The sequence below is a fragment of the Podarcis gaigeae genome, assembly GCF_964106915.1.
Source record: "Podarcis gaigeae genome assembly, chromosome: 11".
Lineage (NCBI taxonomy): Eukaryota > Metazoa > Chordata > Lepidosauria > Squamata > Lacertidae > Podarcis > Podarcis gaigeae.
The window spans coordinates 49,480,708-49,496,277 of NC_139687.1; the positions used below are offsets into that span (position 1 = coordinate 49,480,708).

The window sequence follows — 15,570 nt, forward strand, 5'->3', positions numbered from 1 at the left end:
TCCATGCAGCCCTGACCCTACTGCTGCCCTGCCCAAGTTGTCCATGTAAGCAAGAATAAGGCCATTGTCAGAAGGACAGATGCATGGTTCTGTTCCACTACATGTCCCAGTTATGCAACCTTGTGCACTTTTTTGAGCATGAGTAGCCTCCTCACAATACAATAGAGAACAAAAAGAAGAAGACTAGAATAGCTATGTTAAGTAAGTACATAAACAGTACCGTGGAGGTTAAATCACCTGCGTTTTATGACGAGGGGGAAAGTTTTGTTGAGTGAATGCAGGGACTGGAAGAGTTTATGATGTAATCGTAATATTTATAATGAGAAAAGCTTTTGATAGTCACTTAATGTAAAAATACAATAGTTCCACACCCTAACAATAGCATTTGCATGATTAAATCAAATCTCCTTTAAATTAAAAAAGATCAATTGCCAAATGGAAAGCAGATGACCGGTTTTTTAATAGGTAATGTATGAAAGTCACGCACATCGTTGTGGGAGGGGATTTTAAAACAATGTGCATGATTAAACATCACTTTCAAAGTGTGTATTGAAAAATGTCAAAATTAAGATGGACTTTAAACATCATTTAGTTATGCTTATGTAAGTAGCATGCAAGAGGATCATTACAAATTGTTTAATTATGTGTCTGCTGGAAAAGGTTTGTTTTTACTGATTTCTTGGGTTTAATTATTCTATTTTGTATTTTTGATTTTGTAAGCTGCCATAATAATGATAATGATAATAATTTGTAACTCAACAGTTAATGACTTATTTTTCAACAAGCTTTAGTGTTGGGTGCTTTTAGATCTGTCATCTCAAGCACTGCATTTTCGTGTAGAGTTCTTTAAGTATACATATAAATATATGAAGTGTGAATGCGGGAAATGTGCTTGCTTGTTAGGGAGCTCTGATTGGCGGCATATTGAGCATATGATGGGTGGAAAACTTAGGGTAATGTCTGCAATGTCTCCCTACTAATCTGAATTGTGGGAGAATCGTCACTTGATCAGTTTCAAGTGCACATCTCCACAAACATTCTTCCATTCCTCCTGAAAGATCATAGTAGTGCATTCAAGCTACAGATGGAGCAAAACTTCATTGGTCCATATTTTCAAGCAAGCTGATTTAATTTGCACCTCTCAAACTAATTGGAATATTGTTATCCTTTGGTTTTTGGAATACCATTTTTGTATCAAAAATTGTACCAAAATGTATAAAGCAACACATTTTAGGATAAAATAGGTTTAGAAATGTGTGTGTTGCAATAAATTGTGTATTCATATACCTTATTTTGTGATAAACTATGTGCTGTGATAAAAAAAACTTTTGTATCTTAGTATGAGAGGAAGGGTGGGATATAAATTCAGTCAATCAATAATACAGATTAATGCAGAAACAGGAGAGAATACTTAAGAGAGAATAGACATGCACTGGAAATGGACTGATCCCTAAAGTGGGGTTTCCAGGTGGTCTCCCTTCCAGGCATGGACAGGCAGTTGACCTGCTTAACTTGAGCGTTGAAGGGGCATTGTGCTCTTTCAGACAATTCAATTGATAGCTCAGTTTCTAAAGCTCCATGACAGAACCTGTGATTTGCTTGCAGAGAACCCCAGGCTTGACCCTTGATGCCTTCAGCTTAACCATGAAAAGCCACTGCTGGTCAGTATAGATAATACAAGCAGTGATGGGACAAGTTTACCTAACCAGGCAAAGGCATCTTGATCTAAGGTAAATCTAAATCTAAGGCAAATCCCTGCTCTCAGAAGGCACACCATTAGAATAGCAGACGTAAGGAAAGAAAATGAAAGTTAACATCCCAGTGTCTTCCCTGCCAGTCCCTTTGTACTATTACCTAACATTTCCTGCCTGAGAGCAGCTGACAGTGATGCTTTACCTAATAACAAAGGGATCTGAGAGTTAAGCAAGTGCAGTGAACCAAAAGATTGCTATAGCTCTGGGTTGTAACAACTCCTTATTTGCTTAAAAAGGTTAAGGTAAAGGACCCCTGACAGTTAAGTCCAGTTGCTTTACTGACTGAGGGAGTCGATGTTTGTCCGCAGACAGTTTTTCCAGGTCATGTGGCCAGCATGACTAAGCCGCTTCCTGTGAAACCAGAGCAGCACACGGAAATGCCATTTACCTTCCCACCAGAGTGGTACCTATTTATCTACTTGCACTTTGACGTGCTTTCAAACTGCTAGGTTGGCAGGAGCAGGGACCGAGCAATGGGAATTCACCCCGTCGCAGGGCTGATCAGCAAGCCCTAGGCTCTGTGGTTTAGACCACAGCGCCACCCTCCCATATTCCCTTACATTTACTTAATTGTCAAGTGGCTGGAAGATCCAATGTGTTCCCCAGTTCCTATAGAAGCCTAGTACATATGGACCCAGTGATAACCAGCACGAATAGTAGTAGTAGTAGTAGTAGTAGTAGTAGTAATAATAATAATAATTTTTATTATTTATACCCAGCCACTCTGGGTAGCTTCCAGCAAAATATAACAACATAATAAGACGTCAGACATTTTAAACTTCCCTAAACAGGACTGCCTTCAGATGTCTTCTAAATGTTGTGTAGTTCTTGACATCTGATGGAAGGGTGTTCCACAAGGAGGGCGCCACTGCTGAGAAAGCCCTCTGCCTGGTTCCCTGTAACTTTACTTCTCGCAGTGAGGGAACCACCAGAAGGCCCTCAGAGGTAGACCTCAGTGGCCAGGCTCAACGATGGGGGGTGGAGAAGCTCCTTTGGGTATACAGTGTTGACGCCATTTAGGACTTTAAAGGTCAGCAGCAACATTCTGAGTTGTGCTCAGAAATGTACTGGGCCCTGGCCGCCACTCCCAGTCTAGAATGATAGCAAGCTGCTAAATAATATAGCTTCGGCCATTCCTTTGAATGAGGGAGAACAAGGGTTGAAGGTCTAGCAACAGCAGAAGGGAGAAAGGAACATATAAGTGGGCTCAGGCGCAACAGAAAAACTGACAACTAAACCAGGGAAGCAACATCTAACGAAGGAATTCCAGGCTCTTGAAGGAAGATTTATTTCATTCTGGTGCATTTCAGAGCAATCCTTCTGCAAGGGCACACTTTGAACAGTGATTCTTATTAAGTGTATAAGCCACTTTAGCTCCAGGAGTTACCATAGTGGTTTAAGCACTTGATGATAATTGCTCTTCAAAATGTGCCCCAGAGAAAATATTGTTCTGAAACGTGTTGGGCCTGAAATAAAACTTTCCTTCGGACGTAACAGGCCAGACAGATCTTGAGACAATTATCCAGGAAAATCTTGGCAGGATAAATACATTTTATTTGTATTGGAGGTGGGCATGCATCGCTGGGCACTTTGTGCAGCCGGTGTTCTTCTCTTAGAAGCCTAGGTCTCATGTTTCGATTTATTTTTAGGAGGGAAAGGTGACGTGGAGGCCATTTTCATGCAGCTGTTTTTTCTGTATGAAGACGACATGATCACTGTATATCACAATCACGTCTGAAACTGAGGCTTAAGCAGAAGGAAGGTCTTACTTTGTGGTAGAGCACATGGTTTGCATGTAAAAGTCCCAGGTTCAATCCTGAATCTCTCCAGGGAGGGCTGGGAGCAACCCCCTATCTGAAACCGAGTCAGATGGACCCTATGATCTTCGTTGTTTTTTAATTGTTTTTAATTAAGTTTTTTTGGGGGGGTATAAAAGTACATGCACCATCTCTATTTCCCATGATCTTCGTTGACATGGCAGCTTCTGTGTTGAGGAAGGGCTGTAGCTCAATCCTTAGAGCATCTGTGTTGCGTTAAGAAGTTATCGGGTACAATCCTTAGGGTGGGACCTTAGGGTGAAGGTTGGGTCATAAAGAAATAAAATCTCTGGCACCTCCAGGCAGAGCTGCAAAGGTCTCGTGTCTGAAACCTGGAGAGCCACTGTAACTCAGTGTAGCCAATGCTGTGCTAGATGAATGGATCTGTTTTCCAGGTAGCAGCAGAATTTCCAAAAAATCAGAAATCAGAGTCACCTGAACAGTGGCTCAGATTCATTGTGTGCTGATTACCATGATTTCTAGGGACAGAAGTGTGTGGACACCTCTGCATATTCACTTGCATGTGTTTTACACCAATTCTAGCTGGGACTGGAGAAATCTTGAAATTAAAAGATTTCCTAAATGCAGTTCAGTATCATCCCAAACCACAGATGAGCCTGTTTCTACCCACAGACAACCAAATGGATGTGGGTCTTAACGGTTCTAGATGAAAAGTAACTGAAGTGGCTTTAAAGGGGGAAATTTGACAAATAGTTTCTTGGAAACCATAGCAAAAGAGGTCTATTATTGCCCTCATGTTCTGTGGGCTTGGCTAGAACTTCCTGGCAGTTGGTGGACTAGCAGATATACATTTGGTCTGATCCAGCATTGTGCTCTTAAGCCATGCTCTTAATCCATGCAACCAGTGTACCTTGTAAACTGGGTCAGGCAGAAAACATTACTTTGCTATCAACTTGTTATCTAATTGGATAGGAGGGTAATTGAATGATATCACCGGCTGATTTTAAAAGATGAGGGGGCTTGAATGTTCTTTTTGGATGCATACAAGCATAAGAGTTGTGTTGAGAAAACACGTTGTTGAGAAGTTTGGACCTTCCTCCACTTTTTGTTTTTTTTAAAAATGTTCGCTTGGTTTTCCTCACTTGACCTTTGGGAAAATTACATTTTGCAAACATAAGCAGTTACTAAAATAAAAGAACCACACTTTCTTAAGGTAGTTCGTTTCCTTGCTGGGTTTCACAATTGTCCTCAGTACTTTCTGACAGTTTTCTGTGCATATGAACAATATGACAACCTAATACTAGTATTATAATACATATTGCAATAAATATTTTCTGTTTGGCTGCTTTGGTGCTCCCTTAGTAGCTGGATTCAAGGCCTATTTATTCCAGTGAAAGCCTTTCTATTTCTCTCCAGACTGCCTTGACTTTTTAATTCTTTTCGCACACACAGACACAATGGGAGAAGGAGGCAGCCTGAAAATTCATTTGGTTAAGGTACAGGCACTTGCCAATCTTCTTGAGATCCCTGGTTAATTACCTCCTTCCTGAAACCTAGTCTTTTGCAGCAGAAGCGAGGCAATTCATTCTTTATTATTTTTTCAGCCATTGACCTGCAGTGTGTCGTGGTTTTTATTATGTGGGCACTTGAACTCTAGAGGCAGCATTAAAACCCTTTTTATTATACAGCGCATCTCTAATCCCCAAAGCAGAGATTCAAGCATCTTCCAGGTCTGAATTTTTGACCTGAAGTTTTATTTTATTGTAGAGGATAGGGATTTCCCTATATAGATATAGATATAAAAATGATGGTTACCTCTTCCATTTCATATCCAGCTTAAGTGTATGTTATTCACTTGGAAGTGTGTTAATTTTTTAGCGCCTGTGTTATTTTCCCCCTTTAATTTCCCCATTTTCTCTCAAGCCCACCCACCAGCCTATCCCTCTGTTTCTTACATTTCCGCAATTCTTTTTTGCTTCTTGAACTCTGTATTTCCTCTACTATTCCTTCTCTTTGTGCCTTTTACTCTGTTGCTCATTAACTTTGGATTTCATTAGAGCTTGGTAATCATTGGACTGGTTCTCTTCCTTTATTTAAAAAATAGTTCATTGGAAGACTCATTTATTTCAGCCAGCCTCCCTGACCAAGTTTTTGATTTTGGGTTTTTTTCTTCTTCTCTGTATTCTGTTTCTATAATTTACTTTCGACTGTGAAGCTAAGATGGCAGGGATTGCATTCTTAAATACTTTGTACAGTGGTGCTGGTTACTGTTGCTCATGATAATGACAACAGCAGGTTGCTGGTGTATTTTGATTTTGTCTTACTTGTATCTAACCTGGCTTGCAAATTACCATCTCCTTTCTTTGGGAAGTGGACCTGTCACCTGCAAGGAAGCGCTCTGAATGTTCAGTTTCTGAAACATTGGCGTGTTCTCTGTTGTTCTTGGGAGGCAGAAGATGCTCTAATTTTTGACAGTGAATGCAGTAGTGCTGTAGGGAAATCTGAGTTTTGAGCTATGTACTTCAAAATGTTTTCTCTGGCATTGCTTCCAGAGCCTGATGACCACTTCTGTTAAGAAAAAGCTGGCTCAGGAGAGGGCATTTTGGAACAGAGAAGCAGCAGGAGAAGGAGGTACATAACCTTCATATCACCTTTTTTCCTGCTGCAGACCCTCACACAGCTGCTTTCTCCTTCATGTGGTTCCATACACATGTTGGCATGGGGAAACATAAGTCCTGAACCCTGCAAATGGGTGTTGGTGGCAGCTTAGAAGATGAGCTTCAGCAGAAAAGTGGTCTTCTCCTGGTACTGCCAGGAGCCAGAGTCAGGAGTAGATCAGCAGCAAAGAACACTGGTGTCAGTGAAGTTAACTCTTTATTCGGACAAACCAAAACAGTGCAAGCCTAGTGATCACAGTGTCTTGCCCCATTGAGGCAGTTGCAAGGACTGAAGGCTCCTCCCCTGGTTCTCTCCCTAGCAGCCTGAGGCTCCATTGTCTTGTCTCTCCTTGCTCCACACTCTTCACTTCTCTGCATGTTCTGGGAGACCAGGCAGAAGGGGAGCTTGTCGCAGCAGCAGGAGGAGACCCTTTGACTTATTCAGCAGCTTGCCTCATCTCTGCCTCTTGCCCCATCCTCTCCAACCTACGCTTCTGCCTCTGGTTCTGGATTGCTCTCTGCCCCGGCCTTTTCCTCCTCACTCAACCCTGTTACCTCTTCAGCTTCCAACACCTCAAACTCCCAGTCTCCCTCTTCTCCCTCTGACCACTCATGGTTGTCCCACCACCAACCCCCTGGTTCTAAGCCTTCTAACCTTGGGGGATCTTCAGCTGGTGCCTCCCAAACACCTCTGCATCCAGCCATGACACCTAACCGGAATGCATCCCTCAATTGTGATGTTGCATTTTGCCTGCATGGAGGTGTGTGTAGAAATCTCTGACTTTCGCATGGTTGGAATGTGGCTTACTACATACCTGAAGGGGTGTCTCCATTCCCATCGTTCAGTCCGAACACTGAGGTCCAGCACCGAGGGCCTTCTGGCGGTTCCCTCACTGCAAGAAGTGAGGTTATAGGGAACCAGGCAGAGGGCCATCTCAGTAGTGGCACCCACCTTATGGAACACCCTCCCACCAAATGTCAAGGAAATAAACAACTATCTGACTTTTAGAAGACATCTGAAGGCAGCCCTGTTTTTAATGTTTGGTGTTTTTAATATTCTGTTGGGAGCCACCCAGAGTGACTGGGGAATCCCAGACAGATGGGTGGGGTATAAATAAATTGTTGTTGTTGTTGTTGTTGTTGTTGTTGTTGTTGTTGTTGTTGCTGTTGTTGTTGTCCCAGATAGATGGGTTGGGTATAAATAAATTGTTGTTGTTGTTACTGTGTGAAGGTAAGAGTGACATCTGTTGCTCCATCCACTGTTGCCTCTGGCCATGACCATGTGGCTCCCAGAAGGTTGTTCTTGAGACATAGTGGTCTTGCTGAAAAATGTTTTCTCCTCTCCCTGCTTTATAGGTTAAAACCAGCACCCTGAACAGGTCTCAGAAATATATAGGCAGCCTGTAAAATGTGGTGATATTGGAGTATTATACTTGAGTATTTTATGCTGTTTTAGAAAGCAGAGGTCATTCTGGCAATCCTGTGCAGGCTGCTAAAACGGGGTGGATTATCGACCACTCAACAGAGCCTCCCCATGTGGCCCTCAGCATGGTTTGGTTCAAGCCACGCCCACCTGCCCATCACTTGATGTCATGTGACATAAGGTGTGAGAGGGCCAAATTGAAAAGGAACACTCTGATTATCACTTTCCAAGCGCTGGAAGGATACTGCACTTTTTGAATCTGGCACTTTTTCCTGTCCCCATGTAGCACACGGAAAAGGTGCTAAATTCAACAGGCACTACTTCTGGAAAGGAAGAATCAGGAGAGTGCTCTTAGAGTGCGCTTCTAATTCTTCCTTTGCAGCTGCAGTCACGGCTTGAATTCAAGCCATGGCTGCAGAGGAAAAAATCTTCCTTTGCAGCCAGTAGACCACAACACATGGTTGGTATTTTGCGTATGGGCTGGGTTGGGGACGAGGGTTCGACAGCCTCTTAAAAATAATTTAGAGAATTAGACTCCCATGTAGTTAAATAATTCCCCATACCCACATTATGGCTTTGCATCTGAAGTGTTATACAAAATTGCCCACAAACTAGGAAAACCACAAATGTCTACTTGGGTAGTCTTTAGGACAGCATATCATTCAGGAGACTAGCAAAATATATATACACACAATATTAACTGTGGTCTTCTCCCAACCATTGTATGCTTTTGTTTTCATTCCATTGTGTTTTATAGAACTGAGCACATTAACTAAGATAGATTTAATTACGTGTGAAAAAAACCCAAAACCCGCGTGATTGGTTGTATCTAATCTTTTGTTTTATTTTATGGGAAAAAAATTCCAACTGTCTGGTACTGTGCAGTCTGTGCTCAGTCTAAAATGGAACAAGATGGTTCGTATGTTTTGCCATTTGCGCTAAAAATGAAAGCATGTTGGCCTGGATCTTAACTTCCCTTCTGGAAATTGTTCATGCTCATGTGATGGGCGTTTTCTGTCACCCCTTCCCTCCACAGCCTCACGTGTCTGTCTGAAAATCTACTCCTGCAGAATGGGTAACCCAGATTGTCCTTGTTTGAATGAACTGAACAGCAACCTTGGATCCAAGCTGTTATTTTTTTTAAGGAATCATGGAAGTGTAGAGTTGGAAGGGACCATGAGGGTCATCTAGTCCAACCCCAGGAATCGTGCCAATTGCAATGCAGGAATCTTGCCCAACGTGACACTCAAACCCATGACCCTGAGGTTAAGAGTCTCATGCTCCCACCTATTTTATTAATGGACATCTCCTTGATATCTTTGCTGCTGACAACAGCAACAAAAAAATCTGCTAGCTTTCTATACAACTTGGAAAAGTCATTGTTTGCATCAACATTTCCCCTGCTTTTAGTTTTATTGTTTGGTTCGAACAGTTTGCATTAAGATTAAGAGAAGATGAAGAAGAAATAGAAAATCATGATGCAAGTCCAAACCACATTTAATTTCTTCCTTCCTCCCAGCCTTCTACATACAGAAACAGCTTACAAGATATTCTCATATAATATTGTAATTCACCCTAAGACCTTAGGATGAAGGGCAAGCAATAAAACAAGAATAATATCTTCAGTATCAATTTTCTTTTAAAAAGGGGCAGGGCAGAAGAAAAGAATGAAGAAAAGACAAAAAAGCTGGTAAAAAAAGTGAGTTGAAAGTAGTTTTGCAGAATATTTAAGGAATTTTTCCATTTCTTGTCCCTTTGACATGTCACATTTTTAAAAGTAGCATCTTTCTCAGTTAAATTGATTTACACATTGATACATGTACATTTTTAGAGGGTGGTATGTTGGCATCCTTGATTAGTTCGATCTTTGCAAATTCTGAGGCAGCCTGATCTATACCTCCTTGACTTAAGTGCAGGTCAAAACTTGAATTTTCCGCAGACTTTCGTGCTTCCTGAATATTTCAGTACAGTCTGTTGCTCCCAATAATAATAATAAAAATATAATAATAATCAGAATACATTTAAAATGCACTTTTCAATAGAGAATTCCTTCAGAAACAAACACCTCAGTATAAATATAAATACACCCTCCCCTGTGGATTATTATTATTATTATCATTTTCAAAGCAAATCTCAAAGGTGGAAATGGAACAGGATGAATTTATGAATGAGTATATGTGAAAGTGAGAGAGACCAGAAACAAACTGGTCAACCCATTCATAGTTTAGTGTTTAGATATTTGGAAAGCATTTGTAAGTCACTTGGGGAGGATGTCACAGCCCACAAGGGGGAAAGATATCCTGTGGTTGAGGGATGGAGTTGGTACATTTATGTGGCCTCCATAGCTGTGTTCCTTTGGCTGCAATGCTAACTCCTCTTACGTGATAGTAAGCTCTGTTGAATTCCCTAGGACTTGGATTCTGAGTGGACATGGTTAGGATTCAGCTTTTAAGCTCACTTCAGACTCAGACACAAACTTCCTCCCCAATCAGTACTATAACGCAGTGGCAAGAAGAAAAGGTGGGGAAAGTCCATGAATATGAAGGGTGGGAAAATCACTCATTTTCAGTGACTTGATATTCAAATTCATGCAAAATGCAAAGCTGCCCCTGGGTTGTAAATTTGGGCTCCTTTGTATTCTCTCTTACACTTTACTGCTCTGAAGAGAACAAGATATTAAAAGAAGCACGAGGCGTTTTTTTTATTGAGCGGAACCTCAGTTTGGAACACACCTCAGTGGCAATTTGAAGGGAGTTCTTGGCTCTTGTTTATAGTGGCAAAGGGAATCATAGGCACTTCTCAAAGTGCAATTAAAGTCCACTTGGAGGGCTTAATTTGAGCTTGGAGACTTACAACGTTAATTCCAGTGATTGGAATTATGAAGGACATCACTGTAAAAGATTAAATAAACCCCTTTTCATTGTGACAGTTTGCTTCCCAGGAAGACATGTGGTCATTAATTAGTCTTTTACAAACCTAATTAGATTTTGTTGTTGTTACAGTTGTTGTTGTTTTATTTAATGCTTTTAATTATTGTTGCACTTGTTTTTGAGGTCCTGGGACTTCGTATCTGTTTTCAGATCCCAGAGTAAGCGTGTCCCTTAGCAGCAACTTGCTTAAGAGCTTCTAAAGTGCTGGCCAGGTTCTTAGGCATCACACACTTTGCAGTCCTACTATATTTCTCGTTCCACTTCGCATTCTCTCCCTTCCTTCAAAAGAAGAATTAAAGCCATGTGAGAATTCAAACTCCTGCTGCAATAAGACCTCTTCAAAGTTTTAAAGAAGAAAATCTGACACAAAAGCAAACCTTTATTGCTGATCCGCTATCTGGGAGATAAAACATAACAAGTATGTCCAGCAGAGCATAAAATCTAAACAGATGATGTAGAGTTTGTGGAGAATCCAATGATGGGGTGGGTGCATTGGTTAGGAAAGCCTAGAGCAAAACTTTTGGAGATGATGCTGATTCTCATAATCCAAGTAACGTCCCTGTAAAACATTTATGGATGATGCTGTCTTTTTTTAAATACAGTGTCAGTCACAAAAGACCTTTGCAACCACCCCATCCTTGATTTTTATCTTGTTATTCAGTAGGATCAAACATTGTCATGAATTTAGCATTTCATATAATACTGAAAAATGGCAAACTTGAACCTGCCCAAAAAGTGAACCTGCATGATGCATGTGTTTGCAGAGATAACTTTTTTTTTTAAGTGCACCCATCAAACATCATTGGATATGTCTTAAAAAATGTAATGTGAATATGAAAGTGTTCCCAAAGGAGGGTTTGTCGATCTATCCACCTATATGAAGCAAATCTGAGCTGGGACAGCAGATTAGATGTTTAAGAAATTAGCAGGCACTCAAATGTATCTTATTGTACTCATGGCCTTTTCTGTTGTAGCACCCATTTAATGGAATGTCCCAGAGGTTCCACTCACCTCTATTTTGATTACCTTTTAGAGGAAAAAGAATGCATTTCTGCAAGCTGATACGTAATGCAAGCTAGCTGCAAGTTTGCTGACTGTTGCAGCTGACTGTTTTGTTAATGCCTATTATTTTGATTTTTTTTTCCAATTCTGAAATGTTTAGAATCCGAACTTCATGTGCTTTTGAAGGTTGCTTGCAGTAGAAAGTGTACTCCTTTTGGAGGGGGAGACACAGAAACTTGAGAGCATGGGCACTCACAGAGAAATCAGGACTATTTTGATCCCCCTTGATTGGTTTGCTCTCCTGGACAAAACTACAAGCCATAAACCTTGATTACAGCCCGTGCCTAGTATGAAGAGATCCAAACCCATTTGCCCAGGTTCAGATGTCATTCTACACCATGCTATGGCTTAGTTCAGTGTAGTGTAGCAGCAGAATGAAGGGAAGAACTGAACCCTGTCTCAATTTCCTCTGCCCAAGCCTGACTAAGCCATGGCTATGAATATAAACCGCAGGGACTCAGACCAATTGTGGCTCCCTATGTCATGTGCATAGCTTAAGTAAAAGACCTGTTGCCTATTATGGGGACCATTGAATGTATGTGGTAGACAGCCTTGTATCTAGTATTTCAGTAACAAGTGAAGCAGCCCATAAAACTGGCCCGTAAGAGCTTAACATTTATCTGTTCAGTGACACTATGCTATACATTATCTCTGTAAAAGTTTTGCTTGTTATTCTGTTGCGTGGTGTTGGGAATGACTTTTGCAAATACTTATCTGACCACAAAAAATGTGTGATTGGGCCAGCATATGGTACATATCACAAACGAGTAAAGAATGTTTACTGCTTTACTTGAAGGCAATTTGTTATAGGATGTCATAACAGTCTTTTCTAGCGTACATTAGATTACAGCAATAGTCCGATTTTCTAAAAGTTGGGGGGGTGAAGCACGCAAGGAATTGTAGCATGTGAACTCTCAAGAAAGCACCTCTTCAAGTAGAGTATGGGGTTGTTGTTTTTTTAAAGAAGTATTGATATATTGATGTAAATTTAGAGTATGTTTGCTGGAACTCAGAGCACTATATGTAGTAAGAATGTATGTTGTTCGACACGGTACATACTGGATAGGCTTCCAAAATCCCACATTTACTCACACATTGTAGCATATCTGGGTCTTGATGACCTTGTGTGTGTGTGTTTGCTTGGGATTTGATAACTCTGTGAACTATTAAGCATCTAGCAAGCCACAACATTGATTTGTAAAACTGACAAGTAAAATTGAAGGGCACACTTTTTCTTACCTTTTCCTAAAGTTATTAAGTGGTACATTATATTACTTTCATTATCTTCAGAAAGACACAAATATTGATTATCTGATGGTATGCATTTTAAGTTAGAAGAGATTGATTGATTGATTGATTGATTGATTGATTGATTATGCAGAAAGGGATCAGTCAACTTATTAAAAATTAAGGGCAGTTCAAGTTATATATTGTTTTCTTCTTCTACTTTCGACCTCAGTATCGAGAAGCAAAAGAAAAATCTGGTTCAGCATTCGGGATACAGGGAAATCTTGGAAGTTCTGTTTAATTGTTTAAAGATGTTTGAAATGCTCTTCTGAAAAATTAGAGCATATTTCAAACATGGACTTCCCCAGTGGAAAACCATTTTGTGAGTTGATTAACAATATTGGATAAACTAATGTATACTGTGTCATCTGTTTTACACCCACTTTTATTTGTTATTCTAGTAAGCTTGGCTTCACTTAAAAAAAAAGTCAGTCCAAGATCTATACCAAGATCTATATCAATAGATTACACATTTCAGGAAAAACAAATAAATCTGTCATTTTATGGTGCAATTTTCTCCTTATCTTTCAGTATTTATTCTTGAATTAAGTTTTATTTTGCTCTGAACAAGTAAAAGTCAAACTAAGGGCAGACAGAAATTGCAAGGAAAATAGTTTTTTAATTTATAGTTCAGAAAAGTTTTTATTATGCTTGTAAGCGTTGTTCAGGGAGAGCTTTCTGACAGTAAGAGCTGCTTGACAGTGGAATGGACTTCCCTTCCTTGGAAGTTTTTAAGCAGAGGTTTTAATCAGAGGGCTGATTTAGCAGGGTTTTCCTTATGTTCTTAAGTATATATAGCTATCAGGAATTTGTTGTTGTCGTTTAGTCGTGTCCGACTCTTCGTGACCCCATGGACCAGAGCACGCCAGGCTCTGTCTTCCACTGCCTCCCGCAATTTGGTCAAACTCATGCTGGTAGCTTCGAGAACACTGTCCAACCATCTCATCCTCTGTCGTCCCCTTCTCCTTGTGCCCTCCATCTTTCCCAACATCAGGGTCTTTTCCAGGGAGTCTTCTCTTCTCATGAGGTGGCCAAAGTATTGGAGCCCCAGCTTCAGGATCTGTCCTTCCAGTGAGCACTCAGGGCTGATTTCCTTAAGAATGGATAGGTTTGTTCTTCTTGCAGTCCATGGGACTCTCAAGAGTCTCCTCCAGCACCATAATTCAAAATGAGGGATAACTCTGGAGCTGGGGAGAATCAGATACCAGAGGAAGAAACCCATTGCCTTCCACGGCAAGCCTGAATAACAGGACTTGGCACCTGTCATAAGCAAGCAAATTCCCTGCTTTATAAATGGCCAGACCTGACATGCAGTATTGGAAAGGCAAGGGTGCCACCAGGCAATAAGAAACCGCTCTTTGCATTCATATGCTGAAGTGTGTTCTGAAGAACTGCATTCCTGAAGCTCCTCACAAAGTCAGTACGATTGCACTCTTCAAAATTAGGATCAGCTTTCATTTTTTTAAAACTTCTTTTCCCCCCATAACTTTTGTGGCTCTACCGCATGTGGTCTCTACCAAACTGAGGATGAAGAATATATCTCTACAGTATAAACCTCCTGCAGTGATTACCCTAGCTTCAGCCCTTGCTTTATTGGCCAAGGTGACAGCTGTCAAAATACCAGCTGGCAAACTACTGAACAGAGAGATTCCAGAAGTCTATATGGCATCTGACTGTGCAAGGGAAATAATGGGAAAAGGGGGGGGGGAACCCTTGCCTACATAATGATCCCAACTTGCTGCTTATAAGAGTCAAGGCTTTGTCCCTTTTATGTTCCACTCACTGCATTTCCAGGACCGTTTGCAAAATACAGTGGTACCTCTGGTTACATACGCTTCAGGTTACAGACTCCGCTAACCCAGAAATAGTACCTTGGGTTAAGAACTTTGCTTCAGGGTGAGAACAGAAATCGTGCGGCAGCAGCGCAGCAGCAGCGGGAGGCCCCATTAGCTAAAGTGGTGCTTCAGGTTAAGAACAGTTTCAGGTTAAGAACAGACCTCCGGAACGAATTAAGTACATAACCAGAGGCACCACTGTAAACACAAAATTCCATGTCCAAGTGATCCAAATTTTGCTCCGAAAAAGCTGCACAATGCTACTCGTATAAAATGTGCTGATCAAACAGCTTCACATATCTTCTCTAACTTTGTTTAATTTAATCTGCATCTTTTTTCTGTACTATATAGAACAATCCTGTTATGTGTTGACTATAAATAAGCGCCGCTGAACTTAATAGGTTCAGGTAAAGCATGGGAATCCCAGCAATCTTATGCTGACTTCTATAGTTGTGGACAGGTAGCAAGCAGCCAGGAGAAATTTTTTAGCAAGCATTGCCAGCTTTCCTTCATATTTAAAGGCTAGAATACACACTTTAAAAACACAAAAGCCCAGGTTGTTTAAAGAATACAAAACAGTACCAATGAGTTTATGTAGAATGGAAAGATATATCCTGTTGGCCAAATGAGAGTGAATATAATGTTCATGGCTAGAGTGCTAGGCTTGGAAATGGCAAACCCATATTGAAATCCCCACTCAACTATGAATGAAGCTCACAGTCTGGATTTGGAGGAAATCAGTATCAGTCAGCCTCACTTACCATACTTGTTGGGAGGCTAAAGCACTGGTCTGCATTCCTTGGTGGGTGGAACATGAGACTCTTAATTTCAGACAGTCATTTAC

At 40.8% G+C, this 15,570-nt stretch overlaps 1 protein-coding gene and 1 long non-coding RNA gene across 2 annotated transcripts in view; one reads left to right on the forward strand and one right to left on the reverse strand.

Moving 5' to 3' along the window:
* Positions 1-2,233, reverse strand: part of LOC310827222 — a 324,002-nt gene extending 321,769 nt beyond the window's left edge. The window contains exon 1 of the long non-coding RNA XR_014556229.1: positions 2,180-2,233. This is a non-coding gene — a long non-coding RNA (uncharacterized lncRNA). The remainder of the gene's footprint in view (positions 1-2,179) is intronic.
* The window catches only part of CCBE1 (collagen and calcium binding EGF domains 1), a 140,568-nt gene that overhangs the window by 45,842 nt on the left and 79,156 nt on the right, over positions 1-15,570 (forward strand). The gene's annotated exons all lie outside the window — the stretch shown is intronic.